This window comes from Octopus sinensis, linkage group LG3 (assembly GCF_006345805.1).
Source record: "Octopus sinensis linkage group LG3, ASM634580v1, whole genome shotgun sequence".
Taxonomy (NCBI): Eukaryota; Metazoa; Mollusca; class Cephalopoda; order Octopoda; family Octopodidae; genus Octopus; species Octopus sinensis.
Genome location: NC_042999.1, coordinates 4,235,327 through 4,254,915, shown reverse-complemented (window position 1 = coordinate 4,254,915; position 19,589 = coordinate 4,235,327). Strand labels below are relative to the sequence as shown.

The window sequence follows — 19,589 nt, the reverse complement described above, 5'->3', positions numbered from 1 at the left end:
TCACAGCTGCCCACACATCTGCAATGTTTTTCTCAGTTCTGCTGGTTGCACGTCTCCCAGAATGTTCGTCAATGTCGACATTTTTTGGCTGTCTTGGAAACATCTGAACCACTTATACACTTGTGTGTAGCTCATACACTCCTCTCTATAAACTTTCTGCAACTTTGTGTAAGCCTCTGAGCAGGTATCACCAAGACAACTTTCTCTGTCATGGTCAATACAACAATCACATGCTACACACCTTCCTTCCAAGCACTGCTGTAAATAGTGGAAGTAAGCTAAAATATTAGTGCATACACACAGCAGATTTTAAGGTCAATCTTTGCCAAGCAGCTTCACTCTGCATACTTTAGCTTCGTTACTATGGCAACAGTCTGGATACTTATTAATCAGACCTTGTATGTGCCATGGATTAGAAAAATTTTTTTATATGTCTTTGATTCTGAAATTCATGCATTCATCCAAAGAAGACCTTTCTTTATTATGATATAATGTACTCATGGATCAATTAAAAAATTCGTTAGAAACAGCTGTAAGGAACTTACACCTGTCCATCAATTGTTACTTATTTATTTTTTATATATACATATATACAAAAACACATATATATACACATACATATATGCATACATATATATACTTATATACATACATACAAACACACACATATATACACACTCACATGCATGCACATACTCATACACACACACACATATTAAGCATCTTTCAGATTCTGTTTCCCAAATCCACTTCACAATGCTTGATTCTTAACCACAGACTAACATCATGATTGGGACATTAAGTATGATCTTTATCTTCTGAATTGAAGCTGACCAGGTGACAAACATCATAACACCACAGTGGCTGGGGCATAATTTACCAAAATTTATAATAAACCCCTACTTCCTCTTAACTTATAGAAATTGTATTTATACAAATACAACACACACACACTTGTAAACAAAGTAAAGTTTGTTCTCAGTGTAAACTATTTGCGTCTGATTTTATCTTGAAGGATAAACACTGCATGTGAAAAGCAATGGAAAAAATTGTAGTAAACAGATAGCTCCATGAATTATAGAGATGAGAGTCTTGTGTTTGTTGTGAATAATCTGGAATATTGTTTTAAAATATGTTGTTTTTTTTTGCACTCATTTGTTATCTCTCTTTGTCATATATACTTACATATTTATATATGCGCATGCACAGAAACACACACTCAGATACACAGACATATATGTATATATGTACATATGTGCATGCATGTCTGTGTACATTTATATTTAGGTACACATGCAATATATGTTATACATGTATATATATATATATATATATATATATACACACACACACAAATATATACATATATATATATTTATATACATGCATATACATATATATACATACATATATATACATATACATATATATATACATACATATGCATACACATATATACATACACACACATTTACATACATGTATATATACATACATACATACACACACACACACACATATATATATATATCCTACAACACACACCACACATACACACGTGTGTATGCATGTGTGTGTAAATGCATCTGTGCAATGGAACTTTGCTTTCTCTTCTTTGATTTGAAAGTATTTTAGAACTTTTGATCAGGAAACTAAAACTTCTCATTGTTAATGATTTACTGAGCTTCTTTTAATACATCAATTCCTTCCTCTTCACAGAGGAGTAAACCAAAATGCCAAAATAAGCATAAACCAGGATTACATTTACCAGAATTAACATCGAGCTAAATAAATGAATAGAATAATAACCATAGAAATAATTTGGAAAAGTAGAAGCTTCTTGAAAGTCAAAACTTTTTCCAGACTCAAATTAAACTCTGGGACACAAGAATTCTGATCATAAAAACAACAATATATTGTCTTACTGTAAAATTTTAAACTAGGTTAATTTTTTTTTACACTGAATTTACCCCAAACTTATACAGATTAGGCATTAACCTTTTCTAAAGCAGTCAACCAATTAAATGGTTAAACAAATTAGTGTTTGGTTTTTCTTCTTAAAGTTATCATAACACACATGTGCACACAATGTCATCTCATTTCCCACCACCACCACCCACTGCACATGTATTTGTGTGTGTAGCAGAGTAGAAGTTAGTTATTGAAGAATTTAAGCAGAAACTAACATTTTGGTCTTATCCTCATCATTGATTTACTTTGCCAAAGCTAATATACACACATACACACATGTGCATATGAACACTCACATATATGGATGCACAAAGACATATACTCAGAGAAGCATGTGCACATAGAGAAAAGTACTGAGAGAATCAGCATTTTGCATTGTGAGTTTCTTAAATTCCTTGATTTAGAAATGTATACATCCATGGAATTTAGCTTATATATATATATATATATATATATATATATATAAACTAAATTCCATGGACGTATACATTTCCAAACCAAGGAATTTAGGAAACTTACACACACACATATATGTATGTCTGAAAAAGCATCTGACACACGGAATGTGTTTGATTGTGTATACATATATGTAATAAATCATATTTATTACATATTGTTAAAATGAGTATAAACATACCTTAATCACATACACAAACATACACACACACACGTACATGCAAAACATACATATTCACACACACTGCACACACATATGCACACATTACTTGCAGGTGAAGATACACAAACACTTAAAAAGTTATGTGTAAGTATGTTACATTTAGCTACTGTTACAACAATAATAAATATATACACGCATGCACACACACACAAACATACACACAGACACACACACACATACATACATATATAAAAGTATGTATTTGTATAAATGAGGAACAGGTTTTCTTCCAAACATGTTGCATGAAAGATAGAACTATATTCTAACTTGATCTTTTTTATTAACATTTTCTTGTATCTGTGTATCAGACTCTTACAGTTCGTTTTGAAACAATAAAGTTTGCAAGCTCATCTTTACCATCAACATTTCCAGAATATCTCAGTTTTATCTCCAGGATGTGCCATGATTTAGGGCTTATATATATAAATATATACGTATGTATGAATGTTTATATGTCTGTGTATATGTATGTATATTTTTACAAACTATCCTTCCCCCTACTAACATGGAATGAAAACTTCTTATAATAGCATGAAACTGCAGCATTATCAATAACTTCTTAGTCATGATTAGCACAAGCAAAACTGGTTGACTTATATAAATATCGTATTTCATAAGAACGTTTATATATATTTTGTCCAACATAAAATTTCTGGTAATTTCGTTTCTTTTTACATTTTTCATAACGATTCAGCATACGGAGGAAAATATTTCCATTGAACCTTTTCACTATATATATATGTATATATATATATATGCAACTGAGAATTTATTGCATTGTGAATATGAAAGTATGTCTGCATATGCACTCATTGACACACAGACATATATATATAAAGAATTATACATAAACATGTACACATATTTGTAACCAACAACAAAACAAAAGGTACGAATTTGTGTATATTTGATGCAGAAGAAAAGTTAGATTGAAAAGAACACACACACACACACACACACACACACAATTAAAAAAAAGACTGAACCATCTTTTGAACATCTGTCAAGATGATGAATGTGTTTGAAGGATATAATTGCTTTTTAAGAAAATTTTCAAACAAGTTCACCTTTTTGCATGTTCATAAGAAACAATTTTATTCAAGCTTGTAGAATTAAATTGATGTACACAAACACACACACATACACATTCACATTCACATACATTCACACACACACACATACATGTGTGTATACATTCATATATATACATTTACAAATGTGCATTCATACACACACACATATACATACAGTTACATACATACATGCATACACACACACACACACACACACATTCACATACAAACACACACAGGTATGTATGGAGCTATATTTGAATTAAATTCAACATCATCAACTGAAAAGGAAAAGAGAAAGCAAAAAGAATTATACCACTGTTAATGCTGATACTATTCTTTAAAAAAAAAAAGTTATATGCTTCTAAAATGTCACTAAGGTTCTTTAATTTCAAAAATACATTTTAAAGTAATACTGAGACATTTCAGCAAGGTTTACTCAAAACAATTTTGAAAGCAGATTAAGACTAAGATTGTTTTAAACTAGAATGGAATTTTTTGTCATTCTTTGTCCATTTGTTTTGTACAAAGATTATAATACTTTGTTGTTGTTGCATCAAATAAGTTACACTGTAAGAATGTTTGAAAGAAAAATAACTTAATATTCTTTAAGCATACATTTTTTCCGCATGATAATTAGATTACTGTTTGGAATCGTTAGTTCTGCATGAATGATCAAATTCAGTTGTACACCAGCTGAAAAATATATATTGTAAAAAACATGAACAAAATAAGGAAAAAAAGCAAAGAGCTTATTTTGTAGAGATTATGTTTATGCTGCCACCTCTGCTTGTCAAAAAGATGTTTTGTTATAAAATGCGTTGGCTATAGAGCTTCAGGGAGACACTAATGGAGAAAAATAAATAGAGCTGAGACAAATAAACGAAAAGGAAAAAAGAAACTAATTCTGGCTTGTTATTTAGATACAAAGCCACACATTTGATGAGATGTGAACAGATGATTAGATTTACCTTCACTGACTTCATAGCAAAGAAAGGCAAAAACTAACTTGGGCAGGATTTGAACTCATGATATAAAGGTATATTAACTGAATACGGCAAGATGTTTTGTTTGTTGCTCTCTGGATTTTGCCAACACACTGCTCTAAAATAATTCTTTCAAATTTTAGTGCTAGGCCAGCAGTTTTTGAGTAGACGGGGAAGTTGATACATCAACTCCAGTACATGACATGGCATTTCTCAACTGGGGTTCCCTGGAACCCTAGGGTTCTGCAAAAGATTCCTAGGGGTTCCGCGAGAAAGAGTGAGATAGGCTAATGTTAATTTCATGATCTTAATATTAATTACTATACATGCACAACATATTATTGGTTATTGTAATATTGTAATATAGACATCATCCTATCTAACCTATTACGTTATCAAAAAAAAATATAACAACCATATATATATATATATATATATATATATATACAAATATACATATATCATCATCATCATCATCATCGTTTAACATCTGTTTTCCATGCTAGCATGGGTTGATATATATATATAATATTTACCATGTGAACTAAGATGAAAAATATAAGATATGGTACATAATATTTTGTGCAAGGGTTCCTTGAGACATGTAACTTATTTTCAGGGTTACACAAGTGTAAAACGGTTGAGAAACACCAACTTGACAGGTGCTTATTTTATTGACCCAAAAAGGATGAAAGGTGAAGTTGACCAAGGCAAAATCTGAACACAGGAATGTAAAGACTGATGAAATGCCACTAAGAATTTTGGCCAGTGTGCTAACAGCTCTGCCTGCTCACTACTTTGTACAATCTCCTAAAATAGTAATAAGTATTACATTTGTTTAATGCAAAAGTGTACACTCACTGGACTGTAGCCATACTGGGGGTACTGTCTTGAAGGGTTTAGTGAAATAAACAACCCCTGTACTTATTTTCAGTCTAGGACTTATTCTACCTTTCCCTTTTTGCAGAGTTGCTAAGTTACAGGGGCATAAATGCCAGTTGTTAAGTGGTGGGTGGTGGAGAAACACAAATGGGTACTCATGCACACAAATAAAAATATATACAATATAAATATATACACAGCTTCCAGCATGGAAGGTGGAGATGTAGAATACACTCCCCACCAACCCTTTGGGGAATGGGAGGGAATATTTTCATTAAAAATTGAAATTTTGAAAAAAAATCTTTTTTCAGAACCATAATCTCTGTATTTTGCCACATGGAATCCCACCAAGTTTTCTTCTACCAAATTCATACACAAAGCATTATTAGAGCAGGACTCTTGCCCAAAGTTCATGCAGAAGATCTGAACCAAAAAAACCCATGCAGTTGCAAAGTAAACTTCTCAAGTACACAACTATGCATGTGCCTATGTAAATAAATATAAATGAGAAATTAAAGATTATTCAATGAAAATAACATTTTCATCATATATCAGCAAGTAATCTCATGAAAATGTAGAGGTTGAAACAGGTCAGTGATGCATTTTAACAAATGCCATCCTCACCACCACCACCAATACCATCAAATATGTAGTCTTCTAGTAGTATGTGATTTTGAAACAATGTAAAATGTAGCCAAGCGGATTGTTGCCAAAATAGGAAAGCAGAGACGATAGTGATAGTTATACTAATGATCAATAACCATGTCAAAATTTAAGAATCTATGAAAAGTCAATAAATTTATAAAATATAAATGCAGAACATTGCATAGAATGTAATTCTAAAAAGGAAAAGTAATACCATAAAAGGAAAGTAATTCCATAAAAGGAATATATCTTCCTTGTGTTAGAAAGATCACTGTTGATCTGTTATAACTTCTCTGTACTTATACTAGCGACATTATCAGTGCACCACCCCTCCAATACTTGTTCACAATTATTTTGTGTTTATTTATTAGAAGATTTGAATTCAGCACTATGAGTTAATGCAACAATTATTATCAGTTATACTGTATCTTCTGCCTTCTGGCATTTATTTATGGCTTACACATTTACAAGGATGAGCAGAAGGGAGGATATTATAAGAACAAGAATAAGAACAAGAACTACAACAACAACCAAATCTGACTTTGCATTAACATTTGTGATGGGAGAAATATCTTCCAAGGGCTTTTTTAGTGACAGAAAAGTAAAAGAAATGGTTTCAACTTGGAATGAAATCCAGCTCATTCACTCAGCATGCCAGGAACTTGTCTCTACTTTATGGTGATTGGTATGCACTACAACGAGTTCCTAAGCACAGTATTTTTCTCATTCCAGGGAAGAATGATGCATCATGCAAACAACAACAAGAAGAAAAAAAAGCAATTAGAAGCTGATAGGAATTTTAACAGCAAACTAGATGTGTGAGAGTGTGTGTGGATAGGAAAGAAGGCAGGGGTAATCGATATTGCATGAAGTAACATTAATATAAAACTCAAATCCTTGTATACCACCTTGCTAATATCAGTATTACAGAAAGGTTGGATAAATCTTGGTTATAGTAACACATTTGTGTTTTTATTAGCATTTACAGTTAACAATAAATACCCTAATCAAATGTAGATCTAACAAAAAAAGGCTGGAAAAAAAGGCTTCTTGTGCTTGAAAGCTTATTCAAGATAAAAGTTAAATAAAAGGTTAAAATACTTGAGTCTTACTTGCTAGTCTTAATACCAAATTGTCTAGTTTCAATTATTAGAAATTAAGCCTGAAAATAATGAATTCAAATCTCTTTTACCAAATTCCAAAGTCTTGCAATCAAGAAAGGCATCTGAAGTGGGATTTCTTTTTTAATCAAAATAAGTTCTCTGTTTATTTAATATTGAAGAATTCAGAACAGATGGAGTAGTTCTCTGAGAGATAATTTAGTTCTCCATCATTGAGCTGGATTTACTGATTTATGGATTCTAAAGACTCATCCTAAATATCTTAAATCTCTTAGACATCAGAACACATACAATGTACAAAACTTGCCATCCCTCTCTTTCTCTCAATCACTATATCTGTCTCTCTCCCACAACACACAAACAGACATACTCTCTTATGTATATATTCTACAAAATATAGGTGTGTGTGCATATGTATATACGTAATATGTATGTGTGTGTGTGTGTGTGTGTGTGTGTGTGTGTGTGTGTATGTATATGTATATATATATATATATATATATATTATTGATCTTAGATTTCTGTATAAATGTTTAACAGAAAATTTTCATAAATATGCAGACGTATTAAAGAGAAATTAGTCAACTAGCAATGCTTGTGCTTTGACTCTCTCTTACTCATTCACTCTCTCTCTCCACCTTTCCATAAATAATAACACACACACATACACATACGCAATTTACTATACATAAAAACTTGTATGACTTAATACCAGTGCCTCTGTATGGCTACCACAGCCCAGAGGTTGGAATCTGTACCAGAATATAATATCTACACAAGTACATACATATGACTATAGTTTGATAATGCATGTTTGAGGAATAAATCAATATAGAAGTTTAACAATGCAACAAAACTCTGAACATATTGCAGACACAGTCTAAAAGTGTTGGAAGATCTGTAGAATAACGAATGATGAGCAGAGATTATAGATATATTTCTGAAGCTGGCTGCAGTCTGCTCCAGTTTATGTAGACCTGAAACTATGTACCCAACCACTTAACAACTTAATTCTTTTTTATATATACTTTACGGCTTCAGAGAAAGGGACAAAGCTTGTGTCTGCATGCAGAAACCACTGAAAGTGTTGCAGAAGAAAAGAAAAGACAATCAAAGAGTCATGGGCTGCTGTAGTAGAAAGCAGTGCACCAGAATATCATGTTATCTTTCCTAACCAGAGATCTGAGTTAATTACGGTTCAAACAGAGTGGATTCCTCTGATAAAGAGTAATGACACCAAAGGAAAAGAGAGTTGTGCTAAACCAGATGACAGATTAGTCTGCCATCAATGGAATACACACACATATGCATTTGTGCCTTGGTGCATGAGTGTGTAGTGTTTAATGTGTGTGTGTTTGTGCATGTGTGGTGTGTGTATGTGTGTGTGTGTGTGTGTGTGTGGTGTGTGCTGTGTGTGTGTGCTGTGTGGTATAATCTTGGTAATAATGTGCATAATGTTATTGGTTACTACATGTCACTCTACAACAGAATATTTTCCAAGGCTGGATGTAATAAATTCACGTATTTTTCTTCCACACACACACGCACACACACACACACACGCAATCCTATGTATAACCTTCATTGTTTTAACAATCACTTTTTCTTCCTTGCATGGGAGAGACAGAATTCACTGAGGTAGATTTTCTTCAGAAAGGTACCCTTCCTGTTGCTAACTGTCACCTCTTTCCAAATAAGATTACATAATAATAATAATAATGAAATTATTGTATACAGTGCTCAGGTGCACCACAACTTGTCAGAAAGTGCATATAAAGTACATGCAGTAATGTAAAAATGCCTGGAAAGCGAACAATGTATGAGTCAGATACAAATCAGATGCAAATGGGTGACATTGCTTGTAAGAAAATGATGTTTGTTTACAACCATTACTTGATGTCTAGACAAGGACACATACACATATGATGGGATTCACTTAGTTTCTCTCTACCAAATCCACTCACAAAGCAAGTTCACACAAGTAGAAAAAATTTGCCCAGGGTGCTGCATTTATATATTCATTTGCTTGATCATTTAACATTTGCTTTTCTATTGAAACAAGGGTTGGATAGGAATCTATTCAAGGCAAGATTTCCCTGTGGCCAACTCTGAGGTCTGGTTAATGTTAAGGGTTTGTTTTCTATTCTACATCTTTCAGAGCCTTGCGCAACCAACTGTGATATCACTAAGGAATGCAAACATCACAGTACTGTTTTAGTCAGGTGGTGACAAGGTAAACTTGCAAAATTAACACTCACACACATTAAAACATACACACCTGTCATTTCAGCAAGTTGCTTACCTGCTCTTGTTCCTCTATCGCAGTTTCCTATCCCACAATTTTATGCCTCACACAGTTGTGTGGTTGTTTTGAAGGTACTTGGTGAACACACCAGGCTGGTGCATCAAGTAAACTATGTAAAGAGATTAGCATTAGGGAGACCCTGCAGCTGAAGAAACTATGCCAAAGTGGACATTAGAACTTGGCACAGGCCTCAGACTTATCTGTTCAGACTGAACCATTCAACATATGGCAGCATGCTAAAGGGGATGTTAAATGATGGTTATATATATATATGTGTGTGTGTGTGTGTATAAGGATGAAAAGGAACACACGAGTTGATACATATGGAATAAAAAGTCAAGATAGAAAATGCTAAAATATTTAGCGGTACTGAAATGTTTTTAAAAAAATTTAGCATTTTCTATTACTCTCTTTTCTCTCTTTTACTTGTTTCAGTCATTTGACTGCGGCCATGCTGGAGCACCACCTTTAGTCGAGCAAATCGACCCAGGACTTATTCTTTGTAAGCCCAGTACTTATTATATCGGTCTCTTTTTGCTGAACCTCTAAGTGACGGGGATGTAAACACACCAGCATCGTTTGTCAAGCAATGCTAGAGGGACAAACGCAGACACACAAACATACACACACATATATATATACATATATATGAGAGGCTTCTTTCAGTTTCCGTCTACCAAACCCACTCACAAGGCATTGGTCGGCCCAGGGCTATAGCTGAAGACACTTGCCCAAGATGCCATGCAGTGGGACTGAACCAGGAACCATGTGGTTGGTAAGCAAGCTACTTACCACACAGCCACTCCTGCGCCTATCTTGACTTCTTTTTCCATATATATATATATATATATATATATATATATATATATATTATATATATATATATATATGATGATATATATATATAAGCATTTAAGTAATATTCACATATATATGTGTGAAAATATTATTCAGAACAATCCAATTTTTGCCCCCTAGTATATAAATAATACAGTCTTTGGCCTTGTAAATTCTGAGTGCAGTTATATCACAGGTATCATCAGTTTGATGAAGACATTTAGTTCTAGCCATTTCTAATAATGTATTTACTACATGTTCTGTTACATACATGTTTGGACATCCAACATGTTACATACATGTTTGGACATGTGTGTTTGCAATCATGCAGCTTAGAGATGCACAATTGTTCAGTTAGGATTTTTTTTATAGCAATATAAGGTTGCAGTTGATTGGTTGTTTAAGGCAAGGGAGAGAATAATCCATTTTACTAATTTTTCACACAAGTGAAACGAATAAAAAGAATCTTTATACTTTATTTAATTAAAAAAAAAAAAATTCCACCTTAGTGTCCTTAGCAGTTGTATGTAGCTGCTGTTTTGATCTATAAAAAAGCCCATAAACTGCCAAATGTTGCTATCGATATATTCAAATTGTGCCTAGATAAAAAGTGAAGTTAATTATTTTAGATTTTAAACATCGTTTAGTTTGAACTTAAAAGCCTTACTTGACAGTGACAAAGTTTCTGAAATACATTTTAGTATACATTGCAGTTTGAATACAATATTATTATTATAATTATTATTATTGGAAACCTGTATATCTTGAAAGTTTTCTCAATAGATGAATATTTCAATGAAATGAAGATCAAAGGCATCTACAGATATTTCCTTGCACTCAGTTTAAGTGAAAACATTTTAGGACGATAATTAACATGAGAAATTTTTATTTTTCTGCTTGTTATTTCAAAAGTAGTAAAGTCATGATAGAAGAGACTATTAGCAGTGGAATTTAATGAAAATATTAGAAGAGGAAAAGCTATTTTAACAAGGTAAATTCGTTTGCAGAAATCATTCTAAGAAAAGCACATTAAACTTGTTCAAATTATTCCATTCTATCTACAAGTGTAGGCATAGCAGTATGGGTGAGAAGTTTGACTTCAAACTTCATGGTTTCAGGTTCAGTCTCACTCCTGAGGCAATCAAATCCTAATGAGTATATTTGGTAGACAGAAACTGAAAAAAGCCCTTCATATATGTGTGTTTGTATCTCCCAACTTGACATCGCACGAGAGCTGTAAACAAGTTCCACCTTCATACAAGTGGTGTTATTTGTTGTCAATCTTCCATGAAAACATGTCTAGTCATGAGCAAGAATTGCATTGTTAGGAAACAAGTGAGGGTAGGCAACAGGAAGGGCATCCAACTGTAGAAAATCTACCTCAAGGAATTCTGTCTGATCCATGATGCAAGCATGGAAAAGTGGATGATAAAATGGTGATGGTGGTAGAGGCAATGCCAGCAGTGATGATGATAATGATGATGATGATGATGATGGTAGTGGTGGTGATGATGATCCACATGTCAGTTTCTGCAGCAGCTCTTTAGTTCTCTTGAAATACTGTCACTTGACAAACCCTTTCGTCTGTTCTACACCTGACACACATAATACAAGTATTCATTGCTGATTCAAGAACAAGAAATTTAGGGATTGAACCCTATGAATGAATATCCCTGGCAACTGACTCCACTCATCTCCATTATTGAATGCATTGTTGAGGAAACATCAATGTTTTTTCTGTGTTTATGCGAAAAAATTGAAATTATTTTAACCTGATATTTTTATTATAGATTTATGCAATAATAAAGGAATCGGCAGGTGTGGCACCTTGGGCAAGTGTCTTTTACTATAACCTCAGGCTGACCAAAACCTTTTGAGCAGATTTAGCTGATTGAAACTGAAACAAGCACCATCCGTTCGTGGCCGTTGCCAGCCTCACCTGGCCCCCGTGCCGGTGGCACGTAAAAGCACCATCCGTTTGTGGCCATTGCCAGCCTCGCCTGGCCCCTGTGCCGGTGGCACGTAAAAAGCACCATCCGTCCGTGGCCGTTTGCCAGCTCCGTCTGGCACCTGTGCGGGTAGCATGTAAAAAGCACCCACTACACTCACAGAGTGGGTGGCGTTAGGAAGGGCATCCAGCCGTAGAAACACTGCCAGATCAGACTGGGCCTGATGCAGCCTTCTGGCTTCACAGACCCCAGTTGAACCGTCCAACCCATGCTAGCATGGAAAGCGGGCGCTAAATGATGATGACTATGATGATATATAGATAGATAGATAGATAGATAGATAGATAGATAGTATATATACATACACATATATATATGTGTGTGTGTGTGTGTGTGTGTGGTGTGTGTGTGTGTGTGTGTGTGTATGTGTGTGTGTGTGTCTGTGTCTGTGTTTATCCCCCACTCAACCACTTGACAACCAGTGTTGGTGTGTTTATATTCCCATAACTTAGCAGTCCAGCAAAGGTGACTGATAGAATAAGTACCAGGCTTGAAAAGAAGACAAAAATTAAGTACTGGGATTGATCCATTCAATTAAAAAGCATTCTTCAATGTGGTGCTACGTCATGGCTGCAATCTAATGAGTGAATCAAGTAAAAGGTAAGGGACAAAAGATGGAATTAATAGACAGCATTTGATAATTTGTTTGTCTCATAATTGAACCATAACAATGGTTTATATTGGTTTATATTATCAACGATCATATAGAACTTTATGGAGGTAGATTTGGCAGCTATATTGGTAAGACGAGAGATCAAACTAAAGCATTCTCATTTGTGTAAAAGTAAAAAAAATTGTTACCATATTTCTGTGGAAATGAACTGCTTTTGTTTCAATTAAAATTGAAAATAAAGAAGAATTTAGTAAAATAACTTTGTTGTTATTAACCAGGTGTTTGGAACAAAATAACATGAATCTTTTGACAGAAAGGATTTAGATCACTTTGGGTGATCAAATGTGGACTGGTATCAAAAGGATTAACCCTTTCACTGCCATATTACTGCTGAAATACACTATCTTTGTTTTAATTAATTCTGAAAATAAGAAAAAAATTAGTATAATTACTTTCTCATTATTATGCTAGCGTTTGGAACATAAATTAACATTAAATTTTCATGGAAAGTTTTAATTTAAATCACTTTAAAACAAGAGTTTGTTTCATAGAATCAGGGGCAGTCTCTGGTGTGTTGGTATCAAAAATGGTTTCTAAAAAATGCTTGTGCAAGTAAAGTTCTGGATTTGCTACTAGAAAATGGAATCCATGTTTAATGCTGAGTTTCTGTTGCAAAATTCAACATAATTTGGGTAAACAGGAACTGGATCCTCTAGGGTAACAAATAAAAAAAAAACAACAAAAGCGAAAGTAAAATTGTGAAAAAAGGTCAGAGAAGTTATCTGAGTCTGAAGTTATTAAAGTTTTATTAAACTAACCCTTTGAATTCTGTTGGATCTTTATGTCAATGATAAAAATAGCAAAAATTAGATGAGACAGAAAAGTAGCAAGGGAAATTACTAATTCTTTAAATTAGGTTAGATATTTTTTTTTAATGAAAATTGTATAACTATTAAATTTTAATATCCTGCTCTATCCTAAGAGAAATCCCATGGAAATATAAACTTATTGATTATTCTGCCAACTTGGAATTTGTTCCTTTCATCACTTCTATACTTTTCTCAGTTCTTAAAGTGTCATATGAAGATTAGTGTGATTTTAATTCTTACTGAACACTTATTTCTCAATCTTTCTTTCATCTTTTACTTGTTTCAATCATTAGACTGTGGCTATGCTGGGACACCATCTTGAAGAACCCAGTACTTATTTTTCTTATGCCTGGTACTTATTCTATCAGTCTCTTTTGCCAAACCACTATGTTACAGGGGCATAAAAGCACCAACACTAGTTGTCAAGTGGTGGTGGGGGACTAACACGAACACATACATATTTCATGGGCTTCTTTCAGTTTCCATCTACCAAATCCAATCACAGGGCTTTGGTCAGCCTAAGACTATAGCAGAAGACACTTGCCCAAGGTGCCATGCAGTGGGACTGAACCCTCAACTATGTAGTTTGAAATAGTTTATTTTAATTATTTTGTTTAATATTGTCAGTGAGGGGATGGTTTATTTATCTTCAAGTAGATCAGCGCATGTCTCTGTAGATATTAAATATTAATTAAGCAGTGTCTCCACCCATGTAAATAATCTTAATTAAAATACATATCTATAATCATTTATAAAATAAAATTGTAGATATTTGCAGAGGTCTATACATATGTGCCTAATAAGCTATATATTTACATTTCAAATTTTTGCTGAAACAAATTCTGTTGTCTATCGATAGAAAACATACACACATTATATTACACACACACACACAGTAACATGCACTCATATATCTACATATCCTGTGTACAAGATTCCAAACAGTAAAAGGTTAAAAGAAGATAACTAATAAGATGATAATAAAAATATGTGTTTAAGTATCAGCTTCAGTACAGTGACGGTAAATCCCAACACATACATCCATGTGAATTATGAGCAAGTTCAGCACCATAGCTGACCGAAATATTCCTGTGGCATTGATTTGAACTTTGGCCAGAACGACTGGTCATATCTTACAATAACACACTGAGGATGGACAAGAAGCCAGATTGAAAACCTTGCTATTAATGGAGCTTTTATCACTTCTTCTTTGAACAACGACAGGCTATAAATACCTTAAAGTAGATGAAAATATACCCTGTGATAACATTATGGATAACTCATGACTAAGAACGAAATTCTACACTAAGCTCAGTAAAAGATAGGAGAATCAGAAATTTCTTTGAAATAGAAATCAATATTCCACATGGCATTTGAATTACCAGTAATTTGTATCAACATTTGAGAATTTGACTGGTTATTTGAGGAATTATTTTCTTTAAACATGAAAACAAGGCAGATATTGGCAATCAGAGGCAATCCTTTCACCTCCCTCAAAATAATAGTTGTAGATACATATAAACTGAAAAAAAAAAAGTGAGGAGAGAGATTTACGTTCAATTCAAAGGTATTGTATGGGATTATTCAAACAGCATTTGGTAAATAACCCTAAAATAAGTACATCATCATCATCATCATCAACATCATCACCACCACCACCACCACCACCACCATCATCATCATCATCATCATCATTTAACGTCCATTGTCCATGATGGCATGGGTTGGACGGTTTGACCAGAGCTGTCAAGCTGGAGCGCTACAACAGACTCCAATCTGTTTTGGCATGGTTGTCCTTCCATCATCATCATCATCATTTAACGTCCATTGTCCATGATGGCATGGGTTGGACAGTTTGGCCAGAGCTGGCAAGCTGGGGCGCTACAACAGACTCCAATTTGTTTTGGCATGGTGTCCTTCCATCATCATCATCATCATCATTTAACATCCATTGTCCATGATGGCATGGTTGGACAGTTTGGCCAGAGCTGGCAAGCTGGGGCGCTACAACAGACTCCAATCTGTTTTGGCATGGTGTCCTTCCATCATCATCATCATCATTTAACGTCCATTGTCCATGATGGCATGGGTTGGACAGTTTGACCAGAGCTGTCAAGCTGGAGCGCTACAACAGACTCCAATCTGTTTTGGCATGGTTGTCCTTCCATCATCATCATCATCATCATTTAACATCCATTGTCCATGATGGCATGGGTTGGACAGTTTGGCCAGAGCTGGCAAGCTGGGGCGCTACAACAGACTCCAATCTGTTTTGGCATGGTTGTCCTTCCATCATCATCATCATCATTTAACGTCCATTGTCCATGATGGCATGGGTTGGACAGTTTGACCAGAGCTGGCAAGCTGGAGCGCTACAACAGACTCCAATCTGTTTTGGCATGGTTGTCCTTCCATCATCATCATCATCATTAACGTCCATTGTCCATGATGGCATGGGTTGGACAGTTTGACCAGAGCTGTCAAGCTGGAGCGCTACAACAGACTCCAATCTGTTTTGGCATGGTTGTCCTTCCATCATCATCATCATCATTTAACATCCATTGTCCATGATGGCATGGGTTGGACAGTTTGGCCAGAGCTGGCAAGCTGGAGCGCTACAACAGACTCCAATCTGTTTTGGCATGGTTGTCCTTCCATCATCATCATCATCATCATTTAACATCCATTGTCCATGATGGCATGGGTTGGACGGTTTGGCCAGAGCTGGCAAGCTGCGGCGCTACAACAGACTCCAATCTGTTTTGGCATGGTTGTCCTTCCATCATCATCATCATCATCATTTAACATCCATTGTCCATGATGGCATGGGTTGGATGGTTTGGCCAGAGCTGGCAAGCTGGGGCGCTACAACAGACTCCAATCTGTTTTGGCATGGTTGTCCTTCCATCATCATCATCATCATTTAACGTCCATTGTCCACGATGGCATGGGTTGGACAGTTTGGCCAGAGCTGGCAAGGTGGGGCGCTACAACAGACTCCAATCTGTTTTGGCATGGTTGTCCTTCCTAACACCAATCATTTTACAGAGTGTGTTGAGTGCTTTCATGTGGCGCCACACAGGTGCTTTTACAGGGCACTGCAATGGTGCTTTTACATGGAATTACCATGAGTGCTTTTCACCACCAGAGGGACTGGTCTTAACACTTCTGCTGTGAAGTACGGGTCCTCTTGAGTACAGCAGGTTGCCAAGTATCTTGGTCCTTTGTCATCTCACCTGACAGATTGAGCATCCTGTGGCCATTCTTCAGTACTTCATCCGATATCTTCCTGGGCCACCCATTTCCATGTGTTTCTTCTACTTTGAGAGATCTGCATCACTTTTTTATGGATCTGTCAGCAGCACCTATTTCTTTACTACCCACAAGGGGCTAAACACAGAGGGGACAAACAAGGACAGACAAACGGATTAAGTCGATTATATCGACCCCAGTTTGTAACTGGTACTTAATTTATCGACCCCGAAAGGATGAAAGGCAAAGTCGACCTCGGTGGAATTTGAACTCAGAACGAAATGGCAGACGAAATGCGGCTACGCATTTCGCCCGGCGTGCTAACATTTCTGCCAGCTCACCGCCTTAATGCAGTCTTCTCTCTTGAATACAGCATCTAATTCCTCTTATACATAACCTCTCTCTCAAAATACTACCACTCTGTTGAAAATGTACATTTACTTTACACATCGAACAGAGTATACTAACCGCATTCCTTCACATGTCCTCTGCACTCAGAGCCCACCTCTCACTGTCATATGCATCATATAATCTCCCTTTCACTCAAGGAGAGAAACCTTTTGTGGCTAACAGATGTAACAGCTCTCTGAAGTTCCTCCATTCTTTTGTTATTTTGCTATCACACTCTCTGTACATCTTCCCCACTACTAATTTGGTCCCCCATGTAGCAGAAATTATCTACTACTGCTAATGAGCCGCCAGGATATTACAGCATTATAGTAAAGTGTCATATAAGGTGTAAGTGAATTCTTTGAAAAATATGAAAATGATGACATCTTGTGAAATATTGTTTGGCAAATGAATCTATCCTAATCTATTTAATACCAACCTGTCTGAGATTGCTCCTGCCTCTAAAATACAAATTCCATTTTAAAGTGAACTAAATTAAAACCTTTCATCAATATTCTATACTCTTTTTACTCTTTTACTTGTTTCAGTCATTTGACTGCGGCCATGCTGGAGCACCGCCTTTAATCGAGCAACTCGACCCCGGGACTTATTCTTTTGTAAACCCAGTACTTATTCTATCGGTCTCTTTTGCCAAACCGCTAAGTAACGGGGACATAAACACACCAGCATCAGTTGTCAAGCAATGCTAGGGGGACAAACACACACACGCATATATATATATATATACGATGGGCTTCTTTCAGTTTCCGTCTACCAAATCCACTCACAAAGCTTTGGTTGGCTCAAGGCTATAGTAGAAGATACTTGCCCAAGGTGCCACACAGTGGGACTGAACCCGGAACCATGTGGTTGTTAAACAAGCTACTTACCACACAGCCACTCCTGCGCCTATGTGAATTTTTATTCCCATCATCAGCGTAATAATGACAATGTTATTTTACGACATTTTTCATTATTTCCAAAATTAATTGGAAGTAAGGCAAATTATTTCAACAGAAATATCGTAACAAAAGAGTTAACTAAGTTTCTTTGGAGAGAGAGAGAGAGAGAGCTTGCCAGTACAAGAGTTTCAAGAACACTTGAGTTGGAATTGAATAGTGTCACAAACACAGACAAGTAAATTTCATCTTAGATAAACTATCGCTTTGTTCTTTAACCTGATGTACTTTTACCAAACAACTGCATCAGATAGCTACTTGTAATCTCATAAAGAAATAAGGTAGGCATACCTCTATGATGTCAGAATGTGATAATAGATTTCAGTGAAATCAAATTATTAAGGAAGAATATATTGACTTGTTAGTGCAGAACTTGTATCTAAAATAATATATTCTAATAGAATGTTATAATTGCAATTATTAGTAAACTTGATGATATGATTAAATTTTCAAACATCAATACTGAGAATGTGTTCAGTACATTAGCAATAAATGGATGCAGCATAGCTGTGTGGTTACGAAACTTGCTTCACAATCACAACATCAAAGGTTTGGTTCTACTGCAGGGTATCTTAGCCCTGAGTAGAACCAAGCCATGTAAGAGAAATGGAGATAATGGATGGATTGTATCTGTATTTTAAAAGTTTGGTCATGACACACTGTTTCTGCCTGAAAATCACATTAAGGGTACATGTGCCTGGAATACTCAGCCACTTATATGCTTATTTAATGAACAGGTAGTTCAGTTGAATGAACAGGTAGTTCAGTTGAATGATCAACTGAACAGTCATGATCAAGATCAACAGTAATCTCCCAACTCCTTTTTTTTTTTACTCTTTTTACTTGTTTCAGTCATTTGACTGCGGCCATGCTGGAGCACCGCCTGTGAACTATTGGTTTCAAATTTGAACACAAAGCCATCGAGTGATCAACTTACCTCCTCAGCTGGTACTTATCTTATCGACCTCAAAAAGTCTGTCTTTACTGAGTGACGACTT

The 19,589-nt window shown here is 35.2% G+C and overlaps 1 protein-coding gene across 2 annotated transcripts in view; it reads right to left on the bottom strand.

Moving 5' to 3' along the window:
- LOC115209156 (voltage-dependent calcium channel subunit alpha-2/delta-3-like) overlaps window positions 1–19,589 on the bottom strand; it is a 720,530-nt gene that overhangs the window by 251,648 nt on the left and 449,293 nt on the right. The window lies entirely within an intron of this gene.